This window comes from Lissotriton helveticus, chromosome 4_1 (assembly GCF_964261635.1).
Source record: "Lissotriton helveticus chromosome 4_1, aLisHel1.1, whole genome shotgun sequence".
NCBI lineage: Eukaryota > Metazoa > Chordata > Amphibia > Caudata > Salamandridae > Lissotriton > Lissotriton helveticus.
The window spans coordinates 801,458,408-801,470,952 of NC_136063.1; positions in this window are offsets into that span (position 1 = coordinate 801,458,408).

Consider the following 12,545-nt stretch of genomic DNA (forward strand, 5'->3'; position numbering starts at 1 on the left):
GATTGGCTAACTTTGCTTGGGTATGGTTCTCGAAAAAAGGTCACAGGCACAGCAAAAAGTAAGCAAAGTGGAGGAACCGTTGAGGACCTTGAGTCGATGGTGCAGGACTATCTGAATGACTCAACAGAGGTCTTTCTTAATGATGAGCCATTGCAGTATTGGCATGGGAAAAAACAATTGTGGCCACAGCTCTCCAACCTGGCTATAAACTATTTGTCTTGCCCACTCGCAAGTGTGTCTTCTGAACGTGTTTTCAGTGCTGCTGGTGGCATTGTAACTCCCAAACGGAGCCGCCTCTCGCCCAAAAATGTGGAGAGGCTAACAATGATCAAGATGAATCAGCACCTCATACCACCAGATTACAAAGTACGAGAAAGCACGCCGCATGAGGACGAGGAGGACGGCAACGTAGATGATGGGATTTGTTCTCTGTTCGGTGACGCTGACCTCATCCTGCCTGAATTCGCAGAGTATGATGACGAAATCTTCTTCTTATTCCCTGACACCGAGCCCTGAAAATGAGACAATGAATCAATAACTTTCTTTTTCGTCCTTATTCACTTTTATTCCTGTGTGTCTGTCTTTCTTTGTTTTGCACAGTTAATTTAATTCAAACTTTAATCACCTAATCCCAAAAACAAGCCCATCAGCAGAACTGTCTTCACTTGTTTGCTTATTGATTTGAAGGTGCCGCAGTCTACATTCCTCAGGTTCACAAGTTCAGAAGAACATGCTCCTCTATCCTCCTCCTCCTATTTCCCTCAAAGCAGAGGGCTGGATTACGCCCAATGAAGAAAGACTCAGCACTTGTGGGGGTGTTCTACTTCTTTGCGGGTGAGTTGACGGCTCTGGGCCCATTGCTGTGAAGCTCTAATAACGGATAAAAGTGTTTTGGACCAAATATGAGGCGGAAATTTCTTGCCGTTTTTGCTGACTTGCTTGCCTTTGAGGTGCTCTTTGGCGGGGTTCCGGGTGTTTGTGGGTGAGTTTTGGGGTCTGGGAGCACTGCTGCGACAGTCTAATCTTGATTGCATTTGCTTTTCAGGAAATCCGTGGTGGAAAACAGGAGTTATGATGATGACCAGCTGCACAGCGCGTTTGGACCGAAGGCCGAGAGATATTGTAAGTATGAGATTTTGCTTTTTGGCTGTTTGGGGGTGTTGTCGCGTGCTTTTTTGCGGGTGGGTTGGCGGGTCTCTTGGGGCATTCCTGGGAAGGTCTAATACCGGATAGAAGTGGTTTGGACAAAATCCATAAGGAAAAGCCTTTTTTTTGCTATTTCTTCTGACATCTTGCTCAATGTAGCGTTTTCGGGGGCCTGTTTGGGGGGCTTCCTGGTGTTTGTGGGTGGGTTGTGGGGTCTCTGTCGAAGCACTGCTGCGACAGTCTAATCTTGATTGCATTTGCTTTTCAGGAAATCCGTGGTGGAAAACAGGAGTTATGATGATGACCTAGCTGCACAGCGCGTTTGGACCGAAGGCCGAGAGATATTGTAAGTATGAGATTTTGCTTTTTGGCTGTTTGGGGGTGTTGTCACGTGCTTTTTTGCGGGTGGGTTGGCGGGTCTCTTGGGGCATTCCTGGGAAGGTCTAATACCGGATAGAAGTGGTTTGGACAAAATCCATAAGGAAAAGCCTTTTTTTTGCTATTTCTTCTGACATCTTGCTCAATGTAGCGTTTTCGGGGGCCTGTTTGGGGGGCTTCCTGGTGTTTGTGGGTGGGTTGCGGGGTCTCTGTCGAAGCACTGCTGCGACAGTCTAATCTTGATTGCATTTGCTTTTCAGGAAATCCGTGGTGGAAAACAGGAGTTATGATGATGACCTAGCTGCACAACGCGTTTGGACCGAAGGCCGAGAGATATTGTAAGTATGAGATTTTGCTTTTTGGCTGTTTGGGGGTGTTGTCGCGTGATTTTTTGCGGGTGGGTTGGCGGGTCTCTTGGGGCATTCCTGGGAAGGTCTAATACCGGATAGAAGTGGTTTGGACAAAATCCATAAGGAAAAGCCTTTTTTTTGCTATTTCTTCTGACATCTTGCTCAATGTAGCGTTTTCGGGGGCCTGTTTGGGGGGCTTCCTGGTGTTTGTGGGTGGGTTGCGGGGTCTCTGTCGAAGCACTGCTGCGACAGTCTAATCTTGATTGCATTTGCTTTTCAGGAAATCCGTGGTGGAAAACAGGAGTTATGATGATGACCTAGCTGCACAGCGCGTTTGGACCGAAGGCCGAGAGATATTGTAAGTATGAGATTTTGCTTTTTGGCTGTTTGGGGGTGTTGTCGCGTGCTTTTTTGCGGGTGGGTTGGCGGGTCTCTTGGGGCATTCCTGGGAAGGTCTAATACCGGATAGAAGTGGTTTGGACAAAATCCATTAGGAAAAGCCTTTTGGCACTTTTTGTAACTTAGGGTTCGTTAGGGTTAGCCCTAGCAGCAGGATTGCATGTGTTTCGGGGTGTTCTAGATTTTTGCAACTGAGTTCTGGGGTCTTAGAGCACTCTTGGAGCGATGCTGGCTATGGATACTTTTGCTTGCTTGCAAGTGGTTTGAATACAATCCACGGTGGGTAAGGGTGTATTTGGGCCTACTTTTACTTTCAAAGTACGTTTTGTCACCATTTTTCTGCTAGGCCTCTTTTTTTGAGATCTGATTGGGGGTCTTCTACATTTTTGCGACTGGCTTTAGTAAGGGTCTTGGTGGGAGCATTGCTGGGAAGGTCTAATTTTGTTCTAAAACACAGTTTACAGTACACCTAGCTTGAGGGGAAAGATCCGCTAAATTAATTTGGCCATACTTATTTATCCTTAAAAAGGTGACTCAGACAGATTACGCAATTTCAAAAATATTGTACTGTCTATTAGGAAAATCAAAGTGTGACTTTTTGCACCACACAGCGTACATACCTTATATTTATTTATCAGTGGTATTGTAATAGCACTTCCTGTTTTCCGTTCAATAATTACAGGCCGGGTTTCAGTCAACATCCGCCAGGCAGGCAGTGGACAGGGTGTCTTCTGTCAGTGGTCACTGGTCACCAACATTGATGGACGAAGCGTCAGCTGGAATGGAGGAGTGCCGCTAATAAGAGGAATTGTTTGCTGCATACAACTTACTTACCAAATTCAACAGGACAACTCCAACAACATACAGAATACAGATACAGTATCCATTGTTTTCTTCTATGAGTGTGACTGCATGTGGTTAGCTTTAGTTTGTACCCAAAGATTTCTTTATCTTCAATTATTGTTTGTCCATGCTGTGCTTTTTTTTTCTTCTCTCAACAAAACCTACCCAAAAAGAAACCCCCATTCCCATCCATTTTCCAAACCCTAACCCTCTTCCCCCGGGCTGTGTGGTTTTGCTTGATGTCTGACTAAATGACATCAATAATTCCACACACTTGCTGGGGAGGATAAGGTCATAGCAACAGGCTGGTGAAGGAATACGAGGAGATATATTCTAGACTTACTCAGCTTCAGTACTATTTCTTGTAGTAGTAGGAGCCAATGTCAAATAAATTCAACGCAAGTACTAGTTATACTTGCAATACTTTACCATTTGTTAGGCTACATTGTGGCACTGTTCTAGTGTACTGTCACCTGCTATATTCTCTATCGTACCGTAACCGTTGTAATGCTACAGTAAGGACAAACCAGGTTTCGTTTTCTTTTTTTCCATAGGCATGCAACTGCCACTGTGTCACACCACTAGTACCACCGCAACGAGGAAATTTCATCCGCCCAGGATTGCCAACCTTAATCCCCATTTCCCATGGAGCCAGCCCTGGGCCTAGCCCTAATTTCTAACACAAATTACAGGTAAGATAAGCGTTTGGTGGGAGGTAGTATAATGGAGTATTAGGACTAGATGAGAGATTGACGGTAGTACTACTAAAGTCCTAGGACTCTTCAGGAAAACAAACTTACTGTTAAACCCCCACCCACCAGACTGAAAAGCAGTAAAAAACAGGTATGGTCAGATAAAGTTTAAAAAAGTATATTTATGTAGCCCTAACAAAATAATCTCCCTCAAGACCCTCCCTAACCCCAACGATTGTCTTTGAAAAGTCCCAAAAAGAACCCAACTCCCAAATCCCACCCCCCAAAAGTCTCTAAAAAAAGGGCAAGGGACACTCCACTACTGGAGGGTGCTGGTGAATTTTGCGGCCAGGGCATCATACTCCTTGCGGAGGGTGGCATGGTCGAAGCGGAGGCCCTCCACCAAGTTCTTGTACCTAAGGACCTCCTGCTCCAGGTAGGACATTCTGACTCCTAGGCGGCGCTGGCGTGCCTTGCAACTCCTGTGGGGGGCAGCTGGTCTTTTTGCTGCTTGGCGGTGGCGGTTGGCTTTGTTAGCCCGGCTCCGTACCGCTGGAGCACTGCGCTGGCTGGCAGCCCGTGGGGGCACGGAGGAGGATGCAGCTGTCCCGGTGGAGGATGTTGTGGTTCCACCGGTTGACTGCGTGTCCTCCTCCTCCAGGGCCACCAGCCGCCGATATTCGGCGACAGTGGCATCCAGCCTCCGTTGCCGGGCCATTCGAGCCTGCTCCCTCCGTGATGTCGATTTGGAAGGAGCAACTATATGAAGAAAGAAAGACATAGTCTGTAACCAATGCTCCTTAACATTAATAACACAAAGTGATTGAGCCGAAAGTTGTGTCACAGTACAAGTAGCAAATTGAAAGCACAGTACATAACTATTGAGGACAGTATCTATCTAACCTCCCACTTCTGCATCCTTGCTCTAACATTAGTGGGAGTTTAATGAACAAATTCTACGACCACTATGGACTTCCATTACAGTCGACTATGACAGTACACCAGTCTTATTCTTCTTCTTCTCTCTTGTTTAGGAAAATTGGTACGTTATCTTATGCAAGCCGGCAGAATGCCAGCGCAGTGAACTTGCACCCGAGAAAAACAGACGCACACCATGATGAGTGAGACAGACTTGCGTTACTGTACCGGTCCAGTACATGCAGGTGGTGAAGCTATTACTTTTCTATTACGGGTGGCACTGAGAATACTCTGTTACAAGGGCTACTGCTTAATTAATTTACCTTTCACCCTACAGTGCAAATGAGTACTAGAAAAGGAAAATGAAGAAGCTAAATAATTTGATTTTCTATCACTTCACATGGGATGTATTTGATGACATATGGGATGACTTTAGGTGCTTTGCTTATTATTGAGTGAACAGTGATACACCCACACATGAATGACGTACTACTACTAAACTAAAGTTATTAAGAGAGGTACGGAGTGTCCACCGTAATAACCGGATATATGCTGTGCTTGCAGTTGCAATACAAACTACTGCTACTATTCATGGTAGTATTGGACAAATTTACAATTTCTTTTCCTTGCCTTCCCTACACTGGAACGGACGTGCGGGTGTGGTGTTAGATGCTCTTCAAGGTAACACTTAGTTCATCCAGTGACCATCTACTCTCTCTAGATACACATGTGCTATCTAAGAGTCAGATAATACCATGCTCCAGGCATCCATCCATTCAAAGTATATGCACACATACAGTTTCTGTTTCATCCACACAGGCTGTTGTCCTTCCACCCCTCCTTGCTTCATCATTGACCCAGCCATGCACCATACCATATTCTTTCCTTCCCAGCCACCTCGGGGCCAAGCAAACACATATCATTCTTCTTTGCCAGCCATCATAAAATTTCTCGTCCTTCTACACTTACTTACACCCTTCTTTCGCTTTTCGTTCATCCCATCCATCAAGTTCATCTAAGATCTTATTGGGATTCTTCTCACCAAAAACTTCACAGCTAAGTCGTAGTACATTTAGAGGAGGCTACTACCTGGTTGATTTATAATACACCCGTGCAGAAAGCACACTATGCAGTCTTCAATCTCAATAAGTAAGGAATATATAGCTTACCTCTTCCCGCCACCACCGTGCGAACCCTCACAGGAACGTCCGGCACTTGCACCGCCTCCTCCCCAGAGTCCTCGCCCAACACCACCACCTCCGCGCTGGCCCGCCACCAGATGTTCCACCTACAAAGTACATTTAAGAATGTTAGAATACACCACTCACTACTATATAATATTTGGTCTAGGAGGAATAAACAAATGTTAAAAAAACGAAATACAATGTAATAATTTGTAACTGTCTACTCTAAAGTAAAAATGTCCCTTTTTCCACAAGAAATGTGTCCAATTAATCGTTAACACTAAGCACTTTTCCATTTTCAGTTAAACGTTTACTTTTATGACAAATTTGATTTTAATAAATGTGTTTACTTTTAATAAAGCTTTTAAACTTAAATAGACTCTGTGGTTTTTGGTCCTCCAGACTAGAGTGGATGAGCTAAAGGTTTTGTAATTTTTGCAAGCATGAGTGCCTCTGGCACTTCTTGACTCTGACTCCGTACTCTTGTCCTGCGTTGGATAATCTAATGATCATTGGGGATCAATCATCAAACGGCAAACGGCACGGCGGAAGCCGTTTTGGCTACCTGGCGCCACAACTTTGGAACTCACTCCCTTGGGAGATCCGCTCCTGTCCCCATCTGCTCCAATTCAGAAAGCAGCTAAAGACATGGCTGTTTACACAGGCACATGAGTAATTCCCTCCCACTGCTATCATTTCAGTACAGGCTACTCAGTACAGTCTCAACAGCGCCATGAAACCTTGGTCAAAGTGCGCTTTATAAATTGGTTATAACATAACATAACATAACATAATCATCGGTGACTTTGGGAGCTAAATGACTCTGCCACACTATCTAGTCAGTAAGGAGATTGGGGGTTCTTCAAAGTCTGATATCACTGAGGTATGTGGAAAGAAAGTCTACCTGCGCCTATTATAATTGATAAACAATGCACTATTTAGTGTTCATAGTTCGGTTTGTGCAGATTTGTCCCTGCAACAGTAGTAGAATGGATTGTCCTCCTATCCAAACCAAAAGTAAAGTAGTATCTTATTCTTTCTTGGTGGTCATTCACCTTTTTATTGTTGGCAATTGTCAAAGCATAAACATTTAGAAGACTTGAAAAGACATTATGGACAATCCCAGAGGACTGCACTCAGTGCATAGAGCTATTTCTGACTAGAATGGGAGTCCAATGGAATTGCCAAATGTGCAATCTTATTTAGCTACACAGACAGACTAATACGAATAATCTAGTAATACCACAGGGAGTCATAGTCGAGGCAGGATAAGAATTTAGATCCAGTCTACAAGAAGATCAAAGACGATTTAGAAAAAATCGAATGAGGAACGCTAGGAAAAAATAGGTACTCTATATTAAAATTAAAACTTACTGGGGCCAGCAAAGGAGCCCTCGCCTGCCCGAACCTGGCCTGCATCCTCCTGAACAGCACCCTCCTCCTCCTCCTCCTGTGTCCTCTTGCCCTTGGGGGGAGCTGATGTACAACATGAAAGAAAGAAAGACCAGAAAACATGGATGAGATTTGTCAACCAAATCAAACATTTCAAAAGAACAATAACTAAATATTTTGGAGAAATAGCAAATAGATAGACAACTATTCCACTGGATATATTGACCTATCTCATGTGGTATACTACGTTATTCGTATTGCCTGATTTGCGGACCGTTGACTTTGAAAGTTCCTATGTAACTCACTAAACAGACTACTAAAAAGGTTTGCCTAGGTTGGCAGGCAGCAGTCCGCAGCACGCGAAGTGACAGACAAAGTCCATCCTGCTTGCAGATCAGTGAATACTCAAACTATCAATCCACCACTATTTCTTCTTATAGCCATGTGTCTAAAGGAAGGACTGGACTTCAGTCTGTTGGGGCTGATTTGGAAGTCCCTTGCGGCTCATTTTCCTCCATTGTTGCGTGACTTTTGTGACGCAGCGGCAGAACAAAAGACTCGCCATGGTGTGGCGTATATATAAAAAAAAACGCATATGGGAGATGCATCACGTTGTAAAGCCCGGCGCAAGGGAGGGCGTTCCTGCGCAGGAACGAATCCTAAAAGTGGCTGAGGGAAATCTACAAGATGTCAATCAGTCACTTTTAGGACAATGATGCGTGACTCAAACCCTGCGCCTGCTTGAAGCCGACGTACGGCTTGATGCAGCATTGGGGAGATAGGGCACCCCAGAGCATTGCTGGAGCTGCGCCATCGTTGGCACACAACTCCAGCAATGCGCCGCCTTTACGGCACAGATGCGTAAGGCTTCTGTGACCTTTTGGGCCAATGGGTGGTGGTGGCATGGCGCACAATTACTGCCGCATCCCTGCTACTTTGCAGGGATGCGCCGGTAATTGAAAATATGACCCTTAGTGTCTAGCATTACGCAGTTCTTTACACTACACTCATACATAATTTCTCAGGCCAATGAAATGAACACAAAATACAAAACAAATAAGCATAGTAGCAAGCAAGGCTACTGAGAAGGAGAGCAGTGCACCTGAAATGCATAGAAGATTTTGAAATATAATTTACCTACAATGTAATCGGCAGCATTATTGCTCTTGGTAAAGAACAAAGATTTGCAAATAACAGAGCCGGAAAAAACAGATTAGTGATGAAATAGCTAGAAATAGCTACTACTACTCACCAAGCCCGGGGACCTCTACGCCGAGCGCGTCCAGCAAGTCCCGTTCCCGGTCCATGACATCCGTCCAGCGGTGGGCGGCCTGGTTATAGGTGCGCCGGACCCCAGAGAGCTTAAACATGGCCCGGCACACCTTCTCCCACCGCTTCCGGCGCTCCCGGATGCCATAGCCGGTTGCGATCTTGCCGCCTCCCAGGATGGTCTTGGGGAGGCGGCGCTGGACGTGGAAGATGAGTGCGGCCACCTCCTCCGCCCTAAAGATCTCCCGTGGCATCTCTAGCTCCCCCCTCAAACGCCCGCAAGGGAGCCAGGCACGGGGTGCGGGACCCTTCCCCTTCTCAGGGTGCTTCCCGGCTCCCTTTACCATGGCCTGGGCAGAAATGAGTTAAATAATAAAGAAGAAATAGAATAGGGAAGAAGAAAAGAAAAGAGTTTAAAAAAGTAGTTTAAAATTAACAAAAAGTAGCAGAAAACACAAAAATATAGAGCTAGAAAAATAGAGGGATAGATAATAAGTAAAATAGATCAAATAAACTTCAAACAAGCAAAGGATGGCAGAGATTCAGAGAGGATACAGAAAGCATGCCCAGAACCATAGCAATGAATGAGAAACAAGATGGCCGCGCCCATTCACGACCGCGTGGGTAAGTTCGGGCGAGATTTTCCTCGCGATCACGCGCGAAATTGTACTAGCGAGCAGCACACTTTGCGAGATTACACATAGCGACCGGAAACGGAATTACGTCACGCAAACAAGATGGCCGCGCCCGTGTACGACCGCTAGGGTAACTTCGCAAACGTATAGCTACAAGCGCCTTGCGAACACGCAAAAAATCACGCAAACATACACGCCGCAAAAAAAAAATAGTGTATTCGCATGCTTTCGCGGCTTCCAAAATCGATCTCGCACGGATTCACGCCCCGCAAATCGCGCGAAATTGCAGAAAAACGATTTTTGCTAAACTGAAAGCAATCAGCAGGTGCAAAAGTTCAAACTTAACATTAGTAACCATTCACTCTAGTGCTTCCTGAGGGGCCCCTCCAGAGTTCAGTTGCCTATTTGCAACTATTCCATGACCCTGCTATGACCCAAACAGCAGGCTCATAGAATAGCTACAAGTAGACCATAAAGGTCCTGTGAAAAAAAATTGCACTGCAACAGAAAGCAAATTACAGATAAGGAAGGAAGCAGGTGCCAGCCAGACTGGAAGTTTAAAAATTACTGACACATTAATCACCCCCTAATTAATTCATGGCAGTTGAAGAAGGGCAGGTGTGCTTGCTTTCACTGCAACAGAAAGCAAATTACAGATAAGGAAGGAAGCAGGTGCCAGCCAGACTCGAAGTTTTAAAATAAGTGACACATTAATCAACCCCAATTTAATTCATGGCAGTTGAAGCAGGGCAGGTGTGCTTGCTTTTTTTCACCCCCATAATCTACAGTGATAAACAAACCTAATGGGTGGCAGTGAGGATGTACCAGAGGGTGGCATGGGTGTACCAGAGGGTGGCAGTGGTGAAACAGAGGGTGCTGTGAACCTGTGATGATAAACCAGACGTAGAAACAACATAGTCACGGCCGTTGCGAGCCGAAAAGTAAGTTCGCAATTGCGAAATGGTCCACAAATCCTCGCGAACGCTCGCCAACACAAAAAACTTAAAAATCCACTAATCCGCGAGAGTTCGCGGATTTTGCGGATTGCGAATCCGTAAATACGCAAATTCGCGAACGCGCGATCCGCTATATCCGCCCATGCTTACTCCTTAGGCACCCCAATTGTCCATCTTTGACCAAGCATGTTGTCCGTCACACCTATGGCTTGGCCACCCTGTCTCTCGGGCAGGGGTGTATGCCGGGTGCAACCATGCCACCGTGGGATAACTCTCTTTCTTGTCTCTGTGTTTCCCCTTCCCAGTTGTGGGTCCCTTGGGTGGGTGGGGTTGGTTCCTCAGCCTAATTGGGGGGTTGGTGTGGGCGGTCGGGTTCTTTGGAATTGTTGCCTCCTGAAGAGGCTGTGTTGTTGGTCTTGTCCTTTTTTGTAACGCAACATCCACTACATTGCGTTTTGTATTGCACTTCTCTTTCTCACTGCACAGGTTCCCCATTGCACATTGGTCCCAGCCTGTTATTCACGCCCCTCGCATTGTGAAATGACGGACGCCACGCTCTGGACCTGGAACGTCCGCGGTCTTAATGACCACTGCAAAGCTCGCTTGGTTCATGCCCACCTTATCAGGCATAGGGTCGACATCTGTTTCCTACAGGAGACCCATCTGTTGCCCGCTACCTCTTCCAGGCTCCTCTCCAGGCACTGGGGTGAAATCCACTCCTCCTACTATTTAAATTACTACCGCGGGGTATCCATCCTGCTGTGTAGAGGGCTTCCTTGGCACACTTCTCAGGTGATCATTGACCCCGGGGGGCGCTTTGTCATCCTGCGTGTTACTTTCCTGACCCAGCCACTGATCCTCACGGCCCTATACGGTCCCAATTCTGATGACCCTGACTTCTTTGCACAGGTTAGGTAACACATCTCCTCACTAGGCCCTGCCGCGCTCCTGTGGGGGGGGGGGGGGGTGACTTCAATGTTACACTATCGGCCACGCTTGATCGCTCTGGGCCAAATTCTCCTCATCTGCGTGCAGCCTCTGTTTTGCACTCTATACTTTCCGATAACTCACTGTTCGACTGTTCGATGCGTGGTGGGACCCCCCCACCCCGGAGGCACGCAAGGGCAGTTGCATGACAGGCTCCTGTGACTGGTGGTCCCGCTTGGACCTCTGGATTACGACCCCGGATGCATTTGCGTGGCTCACCTCCGTGGAGCTTGTGGCGCGCACCCTTTCCAACCACGTTCCCATCCGTCTCTGTGTGTAGCTCCCGCACTCCCCGCGGCGCATGTTCTCTTGGCGACTGCCCCCCAACGCGCTCCGGGACACGGTTTTTGTGATGAGATCCAAACTGCAAACACAAACTACTTCGACCTCAATGCGGGCTCTGTTGACAGTCCCTCCACGATTTGGAAAGGGTTTAAGGTGGTGATCCGAGGTGAATGCATCTCCAAACAGTTCGGGGTGTTACGCTCCATTTGTGGTACTCTTGACAGGGTGGAGGCGGAGATTAAGGCTCTGGACTCCTCGCATTCTCTTGATCCTAACCCTAACACTCTTGCGCAGCTCCGGGGTAAACTCACTGACTTTGCTGATGAGGCCAATAGAGAGCTCTGATTCTTGGGCAGGGAGGCGAGGGCAAGCCCCTTCTGTGAGGGGGATCGCCCTGGCAAGACTCTGGCCAACCTTCTCCGATTGCCACAGGCTGCATCCTAAATTACTCCTCTTCAGGACGGAGGCCTGGACAGAACCATCTCTCCCGAGGAGATCAGGGCTCGATTCACTGCATTTTATTCCCAACTCTATACTGCCGGGGCCATGCCACCGAGCGATGTACTCGATCAATATTTCGACACCCTTCAGCTCCTCTGGCTCGAAATTCTCACGGTAATACCTTGACGAGCCTTTTTCCAAGGAAGAAATCCTAGCCGCTATTAACGGTCTGCCCGGAGACAAGGCCTTTGCACCCCTTTTGGTTCTGCACCTCGCTGCCATGTACAACGAATCGTTCGAAAGTGGCTAATTCCCCCCCTTGCTCCGCAAGGCAATGTTCACGCTTCTCCTGAAACTGGACAAGCCTCCAGAGCTCCGCGACTCCTAATGCCCCCTGTCTGTAATTAATACGGAAAATAAGATTTTTGCCAAATTACTAGCCTCCCGCCTTCTCCCCCTCATGTGGCTTATCGCTCGCCCGGACCAGTCCGGCTTCATCCCTAGCCGCGCTACGTCCCACAATCTCCGGACCATCTTTTCCGTCCTTCATCAAATAAAGCTTTCAGCGGTGGCTGCCCTTCTGGACACCACCAAAACCTTTGATATCTTTAGTGGCCCTTTCTCTTTTACCTACTCGCCAGCTTAGGCTTTAGCCCAGTTTTCCTGCGCA